General features: G+C 35.3%; 1 protein-coding gene across 2 annotated transcripts in view; it reads left to right on the top strand.

The window, feature by feature from the left end:
- The first annotated feature begins 8439 nt into the window (after nucleotides 1–8439).
- brinp3a.2 (bone morphogenetic protein/retinoic acid inducible neural-specific 3a, tandem duplicate 2) overlaps nucleotides 8440–18814 on the top strand; it is a 69231-nt gene continuing 58856 nt past the window's right edge. For both annotated transcript variants that reach the window (XM_073952398.1, XM_001341533.7), the window contains exon 1: nucleotides 8440–8868. The gene's annotated coding sequence lies outside the window, so the exon portion shown is untranslated. The remainder of the gene's footprint in view (nucleotides 8869–18814) is intronic.

Raw genomic sequence — 18814 nt, 5'->3', positions numbered from 1 at the left:
TCGAAGGTAATTCACACTAACACAGGAAAAACATGCAAAGTCCACACAGAAATGCTAACTGAACCAGCCGAGGTTTTAGCCAGCGTTCTTCTTGCCATGAGGCGGCGGTGCTTCCTACTGCGTCAATTACAAAAGTTATAAAATAATAATTCACCTAAGCTGCTTGATTTTTTTTAATTGTGTACAGTTATATTTTGAAGTTCCCAAATATATATTTGATATACAAAGATCTATTTGTTACAACTTACAAAAATAAATAACAGTTGAATGTAAAAGCCAATTGTTGATTAACAAACAACCAATCATTCACTCAGCATATATTGCACCACATTAAATATTCATGTGCTTGAAACAGCCACAAAAAATGTTCAAATGCAACATAATTTGAGAGGGAAAAATAAAAATGTCAAGCCTTGATTTAAATGGCTTAATTGTAGTCAGAAGTGCCATATGCATAATTCTGAAACCTATGTTATTAGCAACGCCTGTAGCTGTTAAGTGAACAACAAGCAACATAACACTGATGCTCAAGCTTAGAATAAATGCACATGACAGCAGTGAGAAAACAGCCAATATCTACTTAGAGACTGTGTGGATGAACAAATCAAGTGAGAATGGTTCAAAATAACTTACAATCAAACTCTATAAAAATCATAACAATTTAACTGTAATAACCTTATTTGTCAACATGATGCTGGTGGCATTTAGAGACTGCGCTTTGTCCTAAAGCAACTACTGTATGCTTAGAGGTTGGCCGGTGGGGTGCAGGAATTACACTTACCACTAAGCCATACTTACATGCTATTTCAGACTGAATATTTAACTAGTAGCACTGTAAACAATGTAGGAACCACGTCACAGGTTGTCATTGTTCAAACATAAACCAATGTGAATATTAAACTAACTTCACCTCAGTAAAGCAAGCTAGGTGGAATAGCGCTATTTACTTGTGTTTTGTACTAAATAAATAAACTACATAAATAAATCTACATTATCAATGCTGTAAAAGGTCCCTTATTAAATTGAAAATAGTCACATCAATCGTTCGCCAGAAGATTTCACTGCTGAACAACACTTCTGTGCATATAACCCATCTATAAAACAACACAATCTACATCAACTTTACGTGACTAAAATAGCTTTAAAACATAACATTACCTGTCTAAAAGAAATACTTCAGCCACGGTGTTTGCAGGGTGTTGATGCAAATAAGGACATGAACAGAATGGTGTTAACAATAGAGTCTAAACAGCGTGAACATGGAAAATAACAACATATGTTTCAGTCGACCCTGGTTTCAGAATGACCCATCCAGGACTTGCACAATTTTAGGTGTGAAAAGCTGCAGAATGCCTAACCAGTAGATAACTTTGAGAACTTTCAGGTCGTAGTGATTTGTGAATAAAACTATTTAATATTTCCAGCATGCTGCATTTCCCACTTATTCTGCTACTGCAAAAAGGCACTTCACTAGTCCTGGCAGGTCCTCCTGTCAATGGCACATCTCGTACTTTCTTAGAGACATGCATACTTTTCAATTTGAAGATGCAGCCAACCTATTTTCACTTTAATTTCAGCAACTGACAATGCTGACCAGGTCTGCACACTGGAAGGGTATTGTTAAGAAAGTTCAAGCAGTGATAAGGTTAATAAATAGCTCCACAGCACCGAAATGCCATGTCAATTTGCAATGTCTGCCACATCTCCAGCTTGGAAGGTGAGCTGCCTTCATATTGCTTGAAAGTACAGGCAATGCCTGAAACTGGCTGTAAATTGAATTTTAATGGCACCATATAATATGCTGAGCCATGCACTTTTTTGCCAGCTCTCTTCTCAACGTTGTCACAAAGCAGTCATTCTTATGACCCTGAATTATGCTTGTCATCGCAGACTTCAAAGATTTATCCAAACAACCTCTGAAACGCACAGCACTCGATTTCCACGTGTGTTTTAATTTAGCAGTGCTAAATAATATGTCTTTGCTTTTTTTTCTAATAAACAAAAAGAAATGCATTTTCAAAACCATTAGTTGGGGTGAGTTTAGAGTGCATAAATCTAAAATAACATTTGTTTGTTCAGTTGTCAGGCTACCATTCAGTCTATTGATCGTGTGTGTGTATGTTTGAGAGAAAGCAGTGAACTGTGTTATGCTTTTTTCTCTCTAACTCAAAGACTATTCGCCTCCAGATTAGGACTGCTGTAGCCTGGCAGGTTTCAAAATTGAACAGAAAAATCCTTCTTACCTAGGTATAGAGCATCAGTCCCCTATCAGATGGTATTCTCAAGCCTTATATGCATCGGACTTTCTTTCCCCTGAAGTGTTTTCAGGGGAGTCATTTTTTTCTTTTTCTTTTTCTGGCTTTTTCTTTGATATTTTTTTCTGTCTTTTCTGTTATATCTTCTGCTGATGTTTTAGCTATGGTATATAGGACAATTATATTAATGTGTCAATACTAACAACACATTAAACAAAAGTAACCAAATAAAACAAATATATAATGGAGAAAAAAAATAGGTAGTTTGAACAAGCAGCAGTAATCGTTTTTTTTTCCTTTTTTTTTTTTAAATGTGGGGTAATCACTCATTTCCAGTGTTGTGTCATCTTGTTTTATCTTGCCACTGTGTTGCAGCATTGTCCAAAAATACATTGCATGCTCCAAAACTAGTGTGACTGTGGCTTAAATCTGAATTTCTTCTGCAACATTCACATGATGTGGTCAGCATTTGATGTAAACTTCATGAAAGCATGGATCCTTTCCAACATTTATTATGGTACAGACTGCTGCTGCTGTTGTAATGGTGAGGTCTATATTCTCTTTTTGTGGTGCTTTTCCACTGCATGTCATGTCTCAACACACTTTATCTTTGCCTGTCTGCTATTTTTCTTTAGTACCACCTTGGTTAAGGTTCCAGCCATACTGATACTAATATACTTGCAGCATGGGATATGGATTTGCAATATACCAGACACCTGCTATACTTAAATAAACAAAGAGTCTACACCAGCCACAGTAGGATATTTTTTTAAAGACTGCATTGTGGTCAGTAGATGAGGTGCAGGCATTCCTCTCATTGGTAGCTGAGGAGCGGATGCAGCGAGAGCTAAATGAGGTGGCCAGGAATGTCACAGCGGTGTAACTATAACAATACGCCTATAATCCCACACACTTTGAAGCAGTACTAAACTACAGTGGAATAGCAACGAGAGCCAAAGTAAAGCAAGCTGAGTCAAGCCGAGTCGTGTTGAAAGTGTCATATCACACAATGGGGCCTAAGTACTAGCTGAGCATTGTTTAAATCACACAACCTACCCGAATGGTGTTGCAGAAAATGTCTAGGAATTTATGACCAGAGTGTACACCAATCCTTAATCAGGACAACACAGCTTATTACAAAGCTTACAGTAGATCATCTCAAAATGGTTTCTTGAACATGACATTGAGTGTGTTTACATGGACACCAATAATCGGATTTTATTGCAATTAAGACAATACTCTGATTATACTCTGATCATGAAAACAACATTCAAAAAGCATCTCATGTAAACACCCTAATCATATTATTGTCTTTTTCAGATTAATGGAAAATAAACAAATAAACAAAGTCACTGAATTCTCTATACTCAAATGACCTCCACAGTCAGCAGATCTAAATCGAGTTGAGCACATTTGAGGGAGCAGAAAAAAAGGAATGTGTATTCATAGATTCACAACTACATGATGCTATCATGTTCTTATGGACCAAATATCCTAGAGGAATGTTTCCAGCGTCTTGTTAAATCACAAAGAAATATGGAGTCCAACCTGGTACTAAAAAGGTAACCACATAAACTGGCCATTGAGTGCACTGTACATTGGAATTACTTGACACATCACTGAACGATGAGGTTAATATATTGGAGATTTTACTTGCGTCAAAACCTTTATGAATTTCATTATATCACATCTTTACTATATTGACCACACATCCATGGGGGCATTTTACAGTCATGCACAGGGGTCTGAAAAGCAGTAAGTCACTGTACAAGGAGATGAGCTTTTATGTGAAAGATTGGGGCAAAAAAAAATCTTTACAACCAAAGTGTCTGCAGATTTTTCTCAGCAAGGGCAACTCAATGCCAAAATCAATAGTAACATCCCCTTAGAGGTAATAATAAAAACAGCATGAGTACATAAAAGTAGGGAGACTTGTAATGATAAAATAAATAAATAAATAAATAAATAATAAAAGCTTCTGCAGTGAAAGGAGCAAATAAGATTGTGCTGTAATTCACCTTAAGGTATCATATTGACTAGAATGCTTTTCAAATTTAATATTCAGTATATTGTACACACGTCTGCATAAAATAAATAGTTTGTGTTAATCAGTGGGAGATATTGTGTGTTTCTCATCGGCTCAGAGGGTTCAGAATAACTCTAACCTGCATAAATGTAAAGCACAAAGCAGCTCCAGATGGTGATATTCTGAAATGTGGAATCCTGGAAGGAACAGACCTGGGGTGAAACAGCGCTTAGTTCGACAGAGCTAAATTCATTTCACTAGTTCACGGAATGCAGTTATCTGAATCAACTGTCCTCTATATTCACTACAGGATATTGAGGAAGGCCAAGGTCAAATTACATCAAAATCTGTGAGCATTAGACTTTATCGCCAGAGAAAGTTTTCCAACTCAGTCAGAGATAATCTTAGTCTCCAACTGTGCTCAGCAGGGACTAAAAGCTTAAGAACTGATAGGATCCTTAGACCATGTAAAAATATGGTGCTATAGGCAAGAAAACAGATGATGTGATTAAGCAAAGAAATCCAATGGGTTCAATGAGAGAGCCTCAAATAATTTGCTTTTAAGATGCGATGCCACGGATCGGATGTCTATTGTGTTTACGGCTTACAATCAGCACAATGTAAAGTTAAGTTTCACTTACCTTATAGGAAGTTGAGCCAGTCATACTGTAATGTGTACTGTTTTAAAATATACAGTTGAAGTGAGAATTATTAGCCCCTTTGATTTTTTTCTTTTTTAAATATTTCCCAAATGATCTTTAACAGAGCAAGGAAATTTTCACAGTATGTCTGATAATATTTTTTCTTCTAGAGAAAGTTTTATTTGTTTTATTTCGGCTAGAATAAAAGCAGTTTTTTATTTTAAAAACAATTTTAAAGTCAAAACTATTAGCCTCTTTTAACTATATATTTTTTTATAGTCTACAGAACAAACCATCGTTATACAATATCCGGCCTAATTACCCTAACCTGCCTAGTTAAAATAATTAACCTAGTTAAGCCTTTAAATGTCACTTTAAGCTGTATAGAAGTGTCTTGAAAAATATCTAGTCAAATATTATTTACTGTCATCATGGCAAAGATATAAGAAATCAGTTATTAGAAATAAGTCTTTAAAACAATTATGTTTAGAAATGTGTTGGAACAATATTCTCTCCGTTTAACAGAAATTGGGGTGGGGGATGGGGTGATAAACAGGGGGGCTAATAATTCTGACTTCAACTGTACATAAAATATTGAAGACAAATCTTTGGATTCATTTTGACAGCTGAGATAATTAAAAATGCCTGTTATTATAGTTTGATAACTGGCAAAAACCACTTGTTTATACATCCTTTTGGTAATATGAGTAACTTTTAAAGTACAGTAACAACTAACTCTCATTAGAGTGTTAGTAGACAGTAGGGCTGTGCTACGATACAAATTATTGAGCTGAAGCTTGACTGCGCAATTGAATCGCAAGTCAAATCGAAATCGCAATCTCTCTCAAAAAGATCACAATTAGATATTTTGCCCAATTTGCACAGCCCTAGTAAACAGTATTAGTAGACTGTTTGATTAGAGTTGGGTTATTGTAATTAAGAAACATGTACTGCAAACTCATTTAGTCAGTAAACTGACTGTCGCAGGAACATCAAATGTATATGAAGATTGAAGATATTAAACAGACAGTGTAATTCTCTAATGACATGTGATTGCAAAGTTATCCAACTTAATGTCTAAACTAGAGTTCATTAAAATAATGTCACCTTAGTTTAAATTTGTTTTCAATCTGCCAACAAACATAAGTGCATTTCTAGACTCAGCCAAGCCCACATATTTCAACCACTCATGACACTACTTACGTTAATTTGCATATTAGGACAGATCATAGTTGGTACTTTAGTTCAAACATTTTTGAGAAAGCATTTGCACTTGATTACACTTGAAAATGTAAGAAACACCGCTAAGAGATTGGCCTGCAAGTGATGAATTGGCAGACATACTACTTGCCATCTGTTACATGCCTTCCCAAGAGCTATGACTCTAATCCTTGAAATCCACACGTCTTTATGTACGGTACATGCATAATCAATGACTGTGAAAATAGCAGTATTACTTTTGTTTAATTATCTAGTCTGATATCCCTACACACAATACAGTGTGCTGCTCAATGGCTCTGTAGCAGTTCAGCACCATGGACAGTTCCAGTGCAGTGTTGCGTTCACAGAATGTCCACTCTGGACAATGCCCATCTAATCCATCACAATCAGTTCCCTGATATAACACACACACAGGACTGGTGCGTGTTCCAGCAGATTGCCAGAAGACAAACAATTTCAGTTTGCCAACCTCTGTAATGGATTTGTAGTGCATTCATCCGTTGTTAGAGCCAGAACTGGGTTTAACCAATTCTTTAACGCCAATGAAAAATAATGTATTCCTGGTCTGATCTATCATGATTCTATCAGCTGCAGATCAAAGACTCTCTGTAGTGAACTCCAGCTGGTTAAATGTCTCTTGTCTTTATCTGATTTATTCTGATAGTAAAATGTAGACATTGATGCAACGCAATGAAATAAGAGGTATGGTTTTTATTGTCTGCCACTGTGGTCTGAATCACTCCTACCTCACAGATATACAGGGTCTCAGGGCCAGAGATGGACACTTCAGAACCCACACATGCTGCTCACATTTCAGTAAAGCTTTAAAAGTAATGTTAAAGTAATGTGATGTAAATGCTAAAGGAAACAACGAACTGAATGAGTTTTACCATATGTAAAATAATGATGATAGATTTTTTATAGCCAGTCTATTAAATAAATTCTTACAGTCAAAAATAAATAAATAAAAATTAAAGTAGATTGGGAAGGAATGCATTTAAATACAAATAAGTAAAAAGCATGGCATACTTATTTGTTATGGATAAATATTTAATTTAGTAATCACAGTATAATTATTGTATACAATGAGTAATTGTTAATGTTTAGTTAAATAATTAGTATATATAATTATCATAGTAAAAAATATAACTGATTGAATTTTGTGTGCACAAAACGGCATTGTTCTTTTAAAATGAGTAGCAACAGGTTTTCTAATAAATTCATTATAAAATATATATTGCCCTATTGAACATTTTTTTTTTTTTAGTAAATGTGTATAACAGCTCAAACTGGCTATAATATATTACTTTATATGATCTTATGACTAATAACAATTAAATAAACATGCCATCTCATAATATCTATACGATGTCACATTATTATAAAGGCGATGCCAATCACAGATGTCATTTTCTTACCAATAAACTACAACATTTAACATCAAAATGTACATAAAGTTAAAGTCTTTGAAAATGAATTTTTCTTTTCTTTTTTTTTTCTTTCTTTTTTTTTCCAAAATTATGTTTAACAGAGCAAGGAAATTTCCACAGTATGTCTGATAATAATTTTTCTTCTGGAGAATGTCTTATTTGTTTTAATTTGGCTAGAATAAAAAGCTGTTTTAAAATTTACAAAAACAATGTAATGAACAAATCATATTTTACAATAACTTGCCTAATTACCCTTAACCCTTCTAACATTTGTGACTATAAAAAATAACGGATATGCTAAAATTAACATTAATTGCTGTAGAATTACATTAAGCTGAACTATTTTCAAAGCTTTTAATTTAGATAAATGATGTTTGAAAATGATACCTTACTTTATTTAGCCTATATACCAGTAACTATATGCTAATAATAATTTATAAAATGTAAAGAGGTAGAATTTCACCAACAGATAATATGGGGTTATAACCTGTCGATCCAGTGCACGTGAGCAGAACTTTTGCATTAGCCGGAGCAAAGTATTTAAAACTTTCTCGAAAAATATACGAAAAAAATAGGTAAGCATTTACAGGGACCTCTAGATTTGGTAACATAGCCTGCTTATCATTCCAACCTCGTCCTGAGTTTTATGCATATCCTCCGAAAAGCCATTACAGAGGGCTACTTGTGTTTTAAACATGTGACTTGTGTGAAAGAGGGCGCGCGCTCGCGTCTGCCAGCGTTTATCCATTGAAATTTCTCTCTCTCTCTCTCACACACACACAGACACACACACACACGGAAAGAGATGCAGAGTAGGAGGGTCAAGCAGAGCTATGTGATGGGACTGACTTTATAGAGGAATATCCACAGGCACTTCCAACAGAGACTGAGAAGCTTGAGTGTCGCAGTCCGTTGGCGGATGTTAAATTGAGACGCGCGCGTTAACTGAATAGCGCGATCTGTTTCTAACTGTTTAGTGGATTTATAATCGACATTATTTGACTAAATGCGGTTATTTCGTCTTCAAGGAATAATTCAAAGCTCTACAGGGATGACCTTACCTTCGCTGTACGATGGGGGAGATTTGTCACCGAAGTTGGACTATAGTGAAGTAGCGCCAGTTTAAATATTTAGGTGCTGCCCATACGACCTTTCGTCCATTTTGTCTGTACGCCAAACAGTTTTCGTTACTTCCGTGGCTTTTTATGGTGATGTAACAAACAATAATTATAAAAACTGATTCAGCGCAGAATGGGACGTGAACGGATGAAGTTTCAACACTGAGGAGCGTTATGGTGAGTTGAATTTTCAATCCGGCCGTGTTTAAAATTGTTGTCAGTGTACTATAACGTTAGCTACTGTCTGCGAAGATGATCGTTGCCTCTTGCGGCAGCGGGACAACTTTAAACAAACGCAATCTCTCATAGCGTTGTTATGAAGGATGTGCATACAGCAGCTCATCAAGACTACAGAGATCCTTACACGAGGTACTGCTGTGATCCCTCAAGACCGTTCATGTATTTATGCATGCCATGTGGTGCTTGATACACACACGCACACACAAACACTCGTTGATATTTCTGCATTACTGTTAAAAATAATGCTCTTACTCAGAATTCGTTTAAGCATACCCTTTTAAAACAAGGGAACCTATTTCAGTGGCAAGACTAATTAGGATTGCTCCTTGATTATTTATTTCAGCATAAAATGATATAAATTAACAATATAACACCTATATATATATTTATATATATATATATATATATATATATATATATATATATATATATATATATATATATATATATATGTGTTTGTGTGTGTGATGAATTAAATACCCAAGATCTTTTTCGTAGAAATCACAATGTGGGATTCTAATATGCAGGTACTAGTCTACACAGCTGGAGGTTTACAGAAAAGACGCCTGAAACTTTGCTGCCTAGTCAATCAGCTGCAAATTCATTGCTTTAATTGGTGTCACTATATCATCCCTACCATCTGTTATCAAAATAGCTTGTAGCTTACTTGGAATTACTTTAAAACTAAATGACATTTAATTATAGAAATAGCCAGAACTATAGAGAAACAAAGTCCACTCGATGTATGACATCACTGAGATGGAAATACTGTTTTGTAGTGTACAATATAATTTGAACCACTATGCCAGTACTCATCTATCTCGGGTATATGGGGCAAGCACAGAAAAGCAAATGATGTTGCATTACTCTTCTTTATCCACAACATACATGCTGTAACGGGTCTTTCTGATAGAGTCAGCAGAGGAAACATACATTGCCAATGGTCTTACAGTAAATGCAGAGTCAATCAATCAATCAATCAATCTATCTATCTATCTATCTATCTATCTATCTATCTATCTATCTATCTATCTATCTATCTATCTATCTATCTATCTATCTATCTATCTATCTATCTATCTATCTATCTGCCAACCAACCAATCAATCAATCAATCAATCAATCAATCAACCAATCAATCAATCAATCAATCAATCAATCAATCAATCAATCAATCAATCAATCAATCAATCAATCAATCAATTAATCAATCAATAAGTCAATCAGTCCATAGTTAATATCTATTTAACCTTGTATCATTCCAACTACTCTATGGAATACAAACTTCAAAATAATCCTTAGACATTGCATATTTATGAATACAATTATAAAAAAAAATTGATTATTTGATTAATTAAGAAGAAATGTTAGCATGTTTATTTACTTAATTGCAGTGCCACTAGTGGCACCAAAAGGAATTACATTATTTGTGTCATTTTTTTCTTTTTTTCGGGTCAAGCATGGGATGATGATAACTGTTCTCAAGGTATACCGTGGCTTGGAAAATGCTTTAGGTTGGACGCACAACTGTGATTGTGCTACATATATGATTTATTTGCTATAACAACCGCAACAATGTCTTTAAAAAACAACTGACAAAGTGAAATTACTGAATTACTTTGGATTCTTACCTGATAAAAAATAAATAAAAAGATGAAAAACCCAAAAGAGCAACAGCAAACATTGAAATAATTTTGTATAAATTTTTGACAACTTCATATTGCCTAATTTGATCTTTTTGTAACAAATTTCATTTGGAGTAATTTGTATCTTTATTTTTAATGTATCTTTTGTTGGTAAGTTACTTACAAAATAAACAAAAATAACTAATGCATTTTAGGTGAAGTGACGTGCAAATGCTTGTTTCAGTATAAAGCTGCGGTTACTCTAGAGTTTCTGTGTGCAAAATTCTGTCGTATCACGCTGCGAAATGGGGCGGGATTAAACAAGATGATTAGACATTAAAAAACATTACAAAAAGCGTGCGATTGCTCCATATTTTACATTTCTGTAAAGAGAGGTCATGTTCTGATCCTCGATTGGTCTCACACAGTCATGTGATGCGATGTCACAGATTTTCAGAGTTCACCAAGCTTGAACTTTGCAGTGCAGTGATTTACGAAACTTCTTGATCTTGCGTTTCCGGTCTGATGCATAGGAATGGAAGTGTGTGGGGAGAAAAGTCCAGTGTGACTGCAGCTTTAAGGGAATTATGAATTCAATTCAAGTAGGCCTTTTATAACATATAAAACATTATTTCTGACAGTTTTCTTTATTTAATTGATTTGAGTTATGAATTACAGTATAACAATACTTCTTTTATCACAATAATTCAGCTGGTATAGTATTGTGATGTTAATTAATGGTATCGCAACCCTAGTTCCTAAGGTATAAAACAGTATCATTAGCAGAAAAGATATTCCAAGCTGCCATTTTAAATTGAAGAGAAATCTGTGTTTTTGAAAATAATGAAGACAGCAGAAGTCATTGATTCATTTGAACTATTTTGCCTGAATTGTTTACTGTTCCAAAATATTTGAAATGTTTCTCAAAATAAAATATATTGGCTGTGTCCAAAATGGCCTACTACTCAGTAGGTACTGCATATGAATTTGAATGTACTACTCGACCGATATAAAAGTATGTTCTATACAGTATGAATGTGAGTGGTACGAATAGAGCTCGGATGTACTACATCTGCCATTTATCATGATCACGTGACACACCCGCTTCACTCCCATTCATAAATTCTCTTACGATGCGTCATAGGATAGCGTAGTGTCCTTCGTTTGCGGAAGACTCCCGGTAGAAGTAGTATTTTTCATCTGAGTACTTTTTCAAATACTATGAAATTGGACATAGCTCGCATACTGTTTTTAGCGTACTATATAGTATGGAAGTATGCAACTTCGGATGTAGCCATATCTAAGGAAGTTTTTTTTTTTTTTTACCCAGACGTTTAAAAAGAACTTATTTTATCCAATGTTTTCATACCGTTAGAATCTTATACTGGCCCATGCCTAGTCAGACAGCAGACTTTGGAAGTTGCATTTTTTTATTTGGATACATAGTGCCACACAAGCCTAAAGTGTAAGTAACTGTAGGAGCTTACTTTTTGTGTGACTGCTGTTAGCCCTGCACAGGATGTCTTTGGCACCCCAACACTGACAATCTGAATGCTGCATCCACATTTCCCCATGTGAAGGGTCTAACTGTGTGTGTGTGCGTTTGTGTGCCTTTGTTACCCAGCTGTCTCTCATCATCGCTATCTGCTGCACAGTTTTCGCCATTTTCCAAAAACACCATTTAGAGCTTTTGGCGGACACATAAAAGACAAAAAAGACCTTTTAGCGCAGGCACACACAGACAATTACACAAATACGCACAAACATCAGCATCCAGTTGGGTTCTAGCTCAATGGCTTATTCATCCTATATTGATGTGCGATAAAGCTATAGATGAGAGCCCGAGAGAGTCAGCAAAACACCTTTCCTAGTCCTATGAATATGCCTCAATGGGGCCTTTTTTTCTTCAAATGGCTGTCTGCAGGTAAAGTGGCTCCCTAACAAGTCCTCAAATTAATGAATGAGTCATGCGTGAAGGCCCTTCTGCAGCAATTCCAGCACATCAGAAATTTCACAGCGACGACTGATTGGCTGAACAAGCTGCAAGCAGACAGGCCCGAGCAGGAGCGAAGCTTTATGATGGTGAGCCGTAGCCCATTATTTTATGATAATGAGCCAGATCACCGAATCCATCCTGATGCTGAGGTTTCTGTGAGACAAACGGGTGAAAAGACAGGCGCATGTACATTGGCTTCTTGATTAGAGCATGAAAACAAAGAGACCATTGGGAGTATGCGGTTGAAAAGAAGGTAAAGATGTGACATGACACCTTTCAACTAGGCAAACAAAAACTTTGATGCGTGTGTGAAATGACAAGCAAAAAGACATATATATGAAAGCGATACTGCTAAAAGGTTTCAGGTGTCATTGTCATTTCCTTGACACATAAAATGTATTTGATTTTTACAAAACTATGTGTCTTTTTAAGTCTCAATGTCACATTGTATCTTAACCAACAGTGACATTATAAAGAATCGGAAATGTGGCTTTATCAGTGGTTAGCTTCAAGTAACAGGACTTTTTTTCCCCTTATTCTACTGTAATGTCCATTTTGAAATGTTATTGGCCTGAAATCCTGCATTGTGAATAAAGTCCAACAGTCAGTTGTTAGGACGGGAAATCTCCAAGGGATAATTGTCAGGGGTGTTGCTAGACGTAAAGCTCTACGGATGCCCCAACAACAACAACAACAACAACAAAAAGTAGTAGTAGTAGTAAATAAGTATCATTGTTATATGATGATTATTATTATAAATAAATAACAGAAATCAATCCAATGTAAAGACACAACTAGAGTGATATGCTAAGATCTTTTAAGAAATATTTTGCATGAATATTAATTTCATATGACGGTTTTAGAGAACACTAATTCTAAAAAAAAAAAAAAAAAAAAAAAAAAAACTATATATAAAGAATTATCTTTTGTCTGAAACTTGACTCAGGTGGCTGAGATTAATGTTATTAAGCCTAACCTCCCTGACTCATCATCTCTCCTTTCTTCTTCACGCACACACACACACACACACACACACACACACACACACACACACACACACACACACACACACACACACACACACACACACACAAAATCCATCTTACAGCCATGTGTAGTCAAAATAAGATCATCATCTCTGCATTAAAGGCTGTTATGCCAGTTTCACTATGTATGAACAGTGAGTATTTTTTCACTGTGCTTTTAAACATCCAGTATTCACACCAAGAGCAAGAGCAACATGTCTGTGTCAACAGTATGTTTTCTGTGCACCTGCATCAGTTTTCAATTTTTTGATTGATTTCGATTAAACTGCATTGCTTTCGCAAGCGTTGATTCTGATGTAGAGAATATCATCTTTATTCCGAGATTAACACTCTTAATTAATACAATACATATAAAGTAAAATTTGACTCAAAGCATTTACTAGGGCCCGTGCCCCAGCACATTGTATCTAGCGACGCCCTTGGTAATTGTTAACAATATCTAAAAATCTTTTTTTTTTTAAATTGACTTGTTGGGCTCTGACATCACATTGTTAATTGATTGTAAATGCTTTTATTGAGTCCATCTGTTTGCATTAATTCAACTTAATCTTCATAACCCATGGCGATATTAGTTTCACCATCACTAGCGAACCAGACTTGCAGATCTCTGGTACCACACCCCAATTTTGCAATTTTGTCTCTTTATGAACTACAAATACCGTCATGCACTCACTCACGCCTGTTTTGGTTCTCCGATGATTAAACACACACAGCTCAACGACTGATTACACAAAGTATACACTGCCCACATTCACAGACACTTGGCGGAGTCTTGTTTTTTCCCAGCGAACATTACAAAGCATTTTCCCATTTGTCTTGCCCTGTTTTGATCCTTGTCTTTTTTCCTTTTGATTCTATGCCACCTATCCTGACCATTTGTCTGTATTTCAACTACGCTTATTGGAATATCTTTATGCTACTGTTTGCCCCTGTTTTTGAACGTTGCCTACACAACTTCTCTTTAAATAAACTGCATTTGGATCCTCATCTTCATTGTCAACCTCTATACGTTTCAATTAGGAAAATCTCACTAATCAAAGAGCAGTGCACCAACAGAGATATTTAGATCCACACACTACCATCAAGCACAGTTAATGAGTTGAGCAATCAAGTCTGTTGACCTATGCTCTCTTAATGTATACTTGTGACAAACAAATTAAAAGTAAAGCAAGTATAAATGTTTTTACATAGCACCTTTCACAAACAAGAAGTCAGAAAGTGATTTACAGTAAAAGAAAATGCATATCAAAAGAGGTTCAAATCCAAGTACTAATGACACCAAAGGTAAAACCAGCTCATTATACTGTTAATAAAAGTCCTGCTACCGTTTTTATATATATATATATATATTTTTTTTTTCATATTATGATGCAGTTCCTAGAGAAACCGAATGTGTAATGAGTAAACAGTGGGCGTGGCTTGTTTTTCTAATGCGAGCTGATTGGATGTAATAAAGTTGGCATTTTATTCAGAATAGAGTTTCAGGAGAGTTAAAAGCTAACACATACCTGCAAACCATTTATTTTTGTTGTCATAGCGCTCTCAAAACTAACAATTGGAGGGGAGTGCTTAAGAATGTTAGCCACGCCCCATATCTCCTCAGACAAACGTAATATAAGAATTTAACTGAAAACAAACAGGAAGTGCATTTTCAGATTAAAATTTTTGATTACATTGGCAAACAATTTGAATTTTTTTATGACATGCACAGATGGATTGTTCCCCACAAAACTACCAAAATAAACTAACCCCTGACCCAAAATCTAAACAATATGGTTAGTAATGATTTCATGTGTACTTTAAAACCGTGTTCAAAAAGATGTGTCTAAGTTTTTTTTTTAAGTTCAACTGAGCACAAATTAAACTTGCTTTGTTCACTGAAGTGAACTTTGAAACAGTTTTCAGTCCACATAACATGCTCCTCAGCCATGGTTAGTCTAGTTTTTTTTTTTTTTTTTTTTTTTTTTTTGCTGATGAGAGATTTGGTCACAGCAGAGTAGACCTTCAGTCCAAAATTCTCTTTAACACAGGGGCATTGTATTTCTTAGTCCTTACCCTGTTCAGAGCTGAACTGGAGAGCAAATCCTTCTGCTGTGTTTAAACCACTGGCCACTGAGATTCCCCAGATCATCCTGTCCTCTTGTGCATTTGTCTTCCGCGAATGGTCTCTTTGGCGGACTTTAATAATATATTGACAGATGCAATATTTTAAAATCAGGGATTTGAAATGAGCAACTTCTTTTGCTGTGGCTGAAAGGGTCACTTCTTTGGCCTTCATTTGGACAAACTGCTGTCAGAGGGTTTCAGTCACTTTAGAATGACTCATCATCTTGCAAAGTCAGTGAAAACAGGCAAGTTAGGCAGTTAAATAGGGATTTTCAGATGCCAGGTTAAAACTAATAACTGGGAGTAATCTGCAAGTGATGTTCACCATTTTGATCAGTGTTCTTTTTGAAATCTCAAATACTTTTCTCCTCCTCTCCCTTCACCCTGTAATCTACTCTTACAGTGCACCCACCTGGTGTGTATGTTTAGTTCTGTTTGGGTTTCTGTGTTCATGTCTCCTTATATTTAGCTGTTTGTTACCTTATTTATTGTGACCACCCTCTCATTATCTTGTCAGTTTTGATTAAGGATTATCTCCACACCTTATTAATTAGTCTTTGAATATTTAAGCTTTTTTTTGTTTGTGGTTGCTTGATTTGTTTCTGTTTAATAATTGTATTTATTTTTTTAATACTGCATTTGCATCTGCCCCCTGCCTTGTTCTTACCTACGCTAATTTCAATATTATTTGCATCAAATCAAAATTTTTAATGTTGCTGGTGGTTTAGTTTATGGCTTTTACAGATGGAGCTATGGATTTTATACAACCTACAACATTAACAGAATAGTTTAATATTTCTATTCACATTTCTCTAGTGTTTGAAATTTTAAAGCACACTCTCTTTTGGTTTGCTTCAAATTAACATGTCTAATTTTGCTAGTTGGTTGGTGCAGCTTGTAAGCCCTTTGGAGAAAAATGAATGGGGAAATATTTTCGAATTTAGCCTTTCTGAATAAAAGGACCGGCACTGTTACACTCTATTAAAATTATCTGTTACTGAACCACATTTTCACTTTCAGTGTGGGTATTTTGCAGCTGAATGCTTTGGACATGATGTGAATTCTCAGAAGATGGCAACTTTATGCAGAAACATCAAAATTATTTAAATTTATATATATATATATATATATATATATATATATATATATATATATATATATATATATATATATATATATATATATATATATATATATATATATATAATTTGTGGCTTTAAATTTATGTGATTTATGTGTAATGTAACATTTTTATAATGGCCTTTGTTTGAAGAGGAGACTCTTTGTCTGGCAGGCTGGTTTAAACAAACAAAAAAAAAACCTCCATGGTTTGTTTTCTAAAATTAATTGCTGCTTTTCCCCCAGCATCGCGCTGAGCCTTTCACTGATTTGTGGCCAAATAAAAATGTAAAAGTGAGAACTTTACGATCAAAAAGGCAATAATTAAAGCAGCAATTAATTCAGCATCTTGTACATTACCACTGGCTCTGCTCGCTATTACTGTGAGGTCTAATTCTAACCTGTAATCAATTCTTTGTTGTGTTTTATCCGCATCAACAGACATTTTAATGGAATGCACCCCTCTGTTTAATAGTCATGGTTAACTGATTTTTCTATAAACCTTTACTCTCTGCATACATGTCCTGACCCGAATAGCAACAGCTATTTAAATCGCGTGACTCATCAAAACCATAAGTTACAGCCTTTTTAATCTAGGATCATCTGAACAAATTATTGTACTCATGATCAAAAGAGAAGCTACCTTGTTGTTTATGCTTCTGCAATGATTAAAGGCTTTAGTAATAAGGATTTATATTAAAATAATATAAAAAGACCAATGATTGCACCCTAGAGACATGAACTGAGTGTTTTCAAACCCTCATATTAAAATGTGTGCCATGTCCATAGAGACATTATGCTCTCAGGGACATGCTATATTAAATGTGGCTGTCGGAGTGTTGGTAAGCAAACAAAAATACATTTGTTGGTTTTTTTTTATCTCTTTGTTTGCTTTTCCCACTATACTTTGGGTCATTTGTTGTCTTTTTGAGTAATGCTCTGAGCGAGCGTATTTATAAGGTTGTCATTTATAGACCTGTATTTCTTTCCTTTTTTTTTTTTTTGGAACATGGACAAACAAGGTCAGATGTATGTGTATGCAGCATGCTAAACATACCTCTGCCTTTGCTACAAATTGATATTATTTTGTCTGATGCTCAGTATTTCATTTAGAATTTGACAATTATTATATTTTCATGGCTCGTCTGCTCCTAGAGGTCCATTTCTCAAAGTGACAGCAAGATTAGAGGGAATATTTGATTTGCATTTAACACTCGACACAATGGTTGTCATTCCTTTCCATCCACTGATATAAGCTTGTATTTCATATTTCTTTTACTGCATCTGCTGGGATATTCTCTTTGATACATTACACACTGCAAATCTCTTTGTACACATCCTTTTGTTCTCAAACGAAACACGGATAAATAATTATGACTTCCAGCCACATTATTTCACTAAGAAACCTTTTTACCCTCAGGCACTCAATGAAAGGCACCAATGATTGTCATGGGTTGGTGAATAACATAGCTAATTAAGAGTAAAAGCTCATTAGTCAGCGGAGAGAGGAGGATGTGAGGTTTATTGGTTCCTGTTGCAGACTTTGAAGGAGGTTTCAGGAATGACTTGAAGTCAAGCCTGAAAGAACCAGAATTACAAATAGTGGATTCCTACTGTAGAAGCTGTAATACAACCCTGTAATCAACTCTCACTCAAGATGCACACTTTTACAAACAGTTAGACAACCCTCTATCCACCCCGCGGACCCAGGTTTAGAGGCAGAAATATCTCACAGAACATAGCTTCATTTGCATGCTTCCAGCAGAGACTGCCAAAACGCATTGCAATTGCGCAAGGTTGTAAATGAAAGAACAGAACAGATGCCCTGAGTCCAAAGAGCACACTTGAGTCTATCCTCTGAACATGGTTGACTCGGATGCCATTCAGAACTCAAGTTTGAGAGCTCCCAAATCTCATCATCTCAACCTTTCAAAACTACTTGAGTAATAATTCACTTTGTGCTCGGGTTTTAAGCTAGGTTCTTATTCTTT

The sequence above is a fragment of the Danio rerio genome, chromosome 6, assembly GCF_049306965.1.
Source record: "Danio rerio strain Tuebingen ecotype United States chromosome 6, GRCz12tu, whole genome shotgun sequence".
NCBI lineage: Eukaryota > Metazoa > Chordata > Actinopteri > Cypriniformes > Danionidae > Danio > Danio rerio.
The sequence above is the reverse complement of the archived record's forward strand: the minus strand, read 5'-3'. Positions and strand labels throughout refer to the sequence as shown.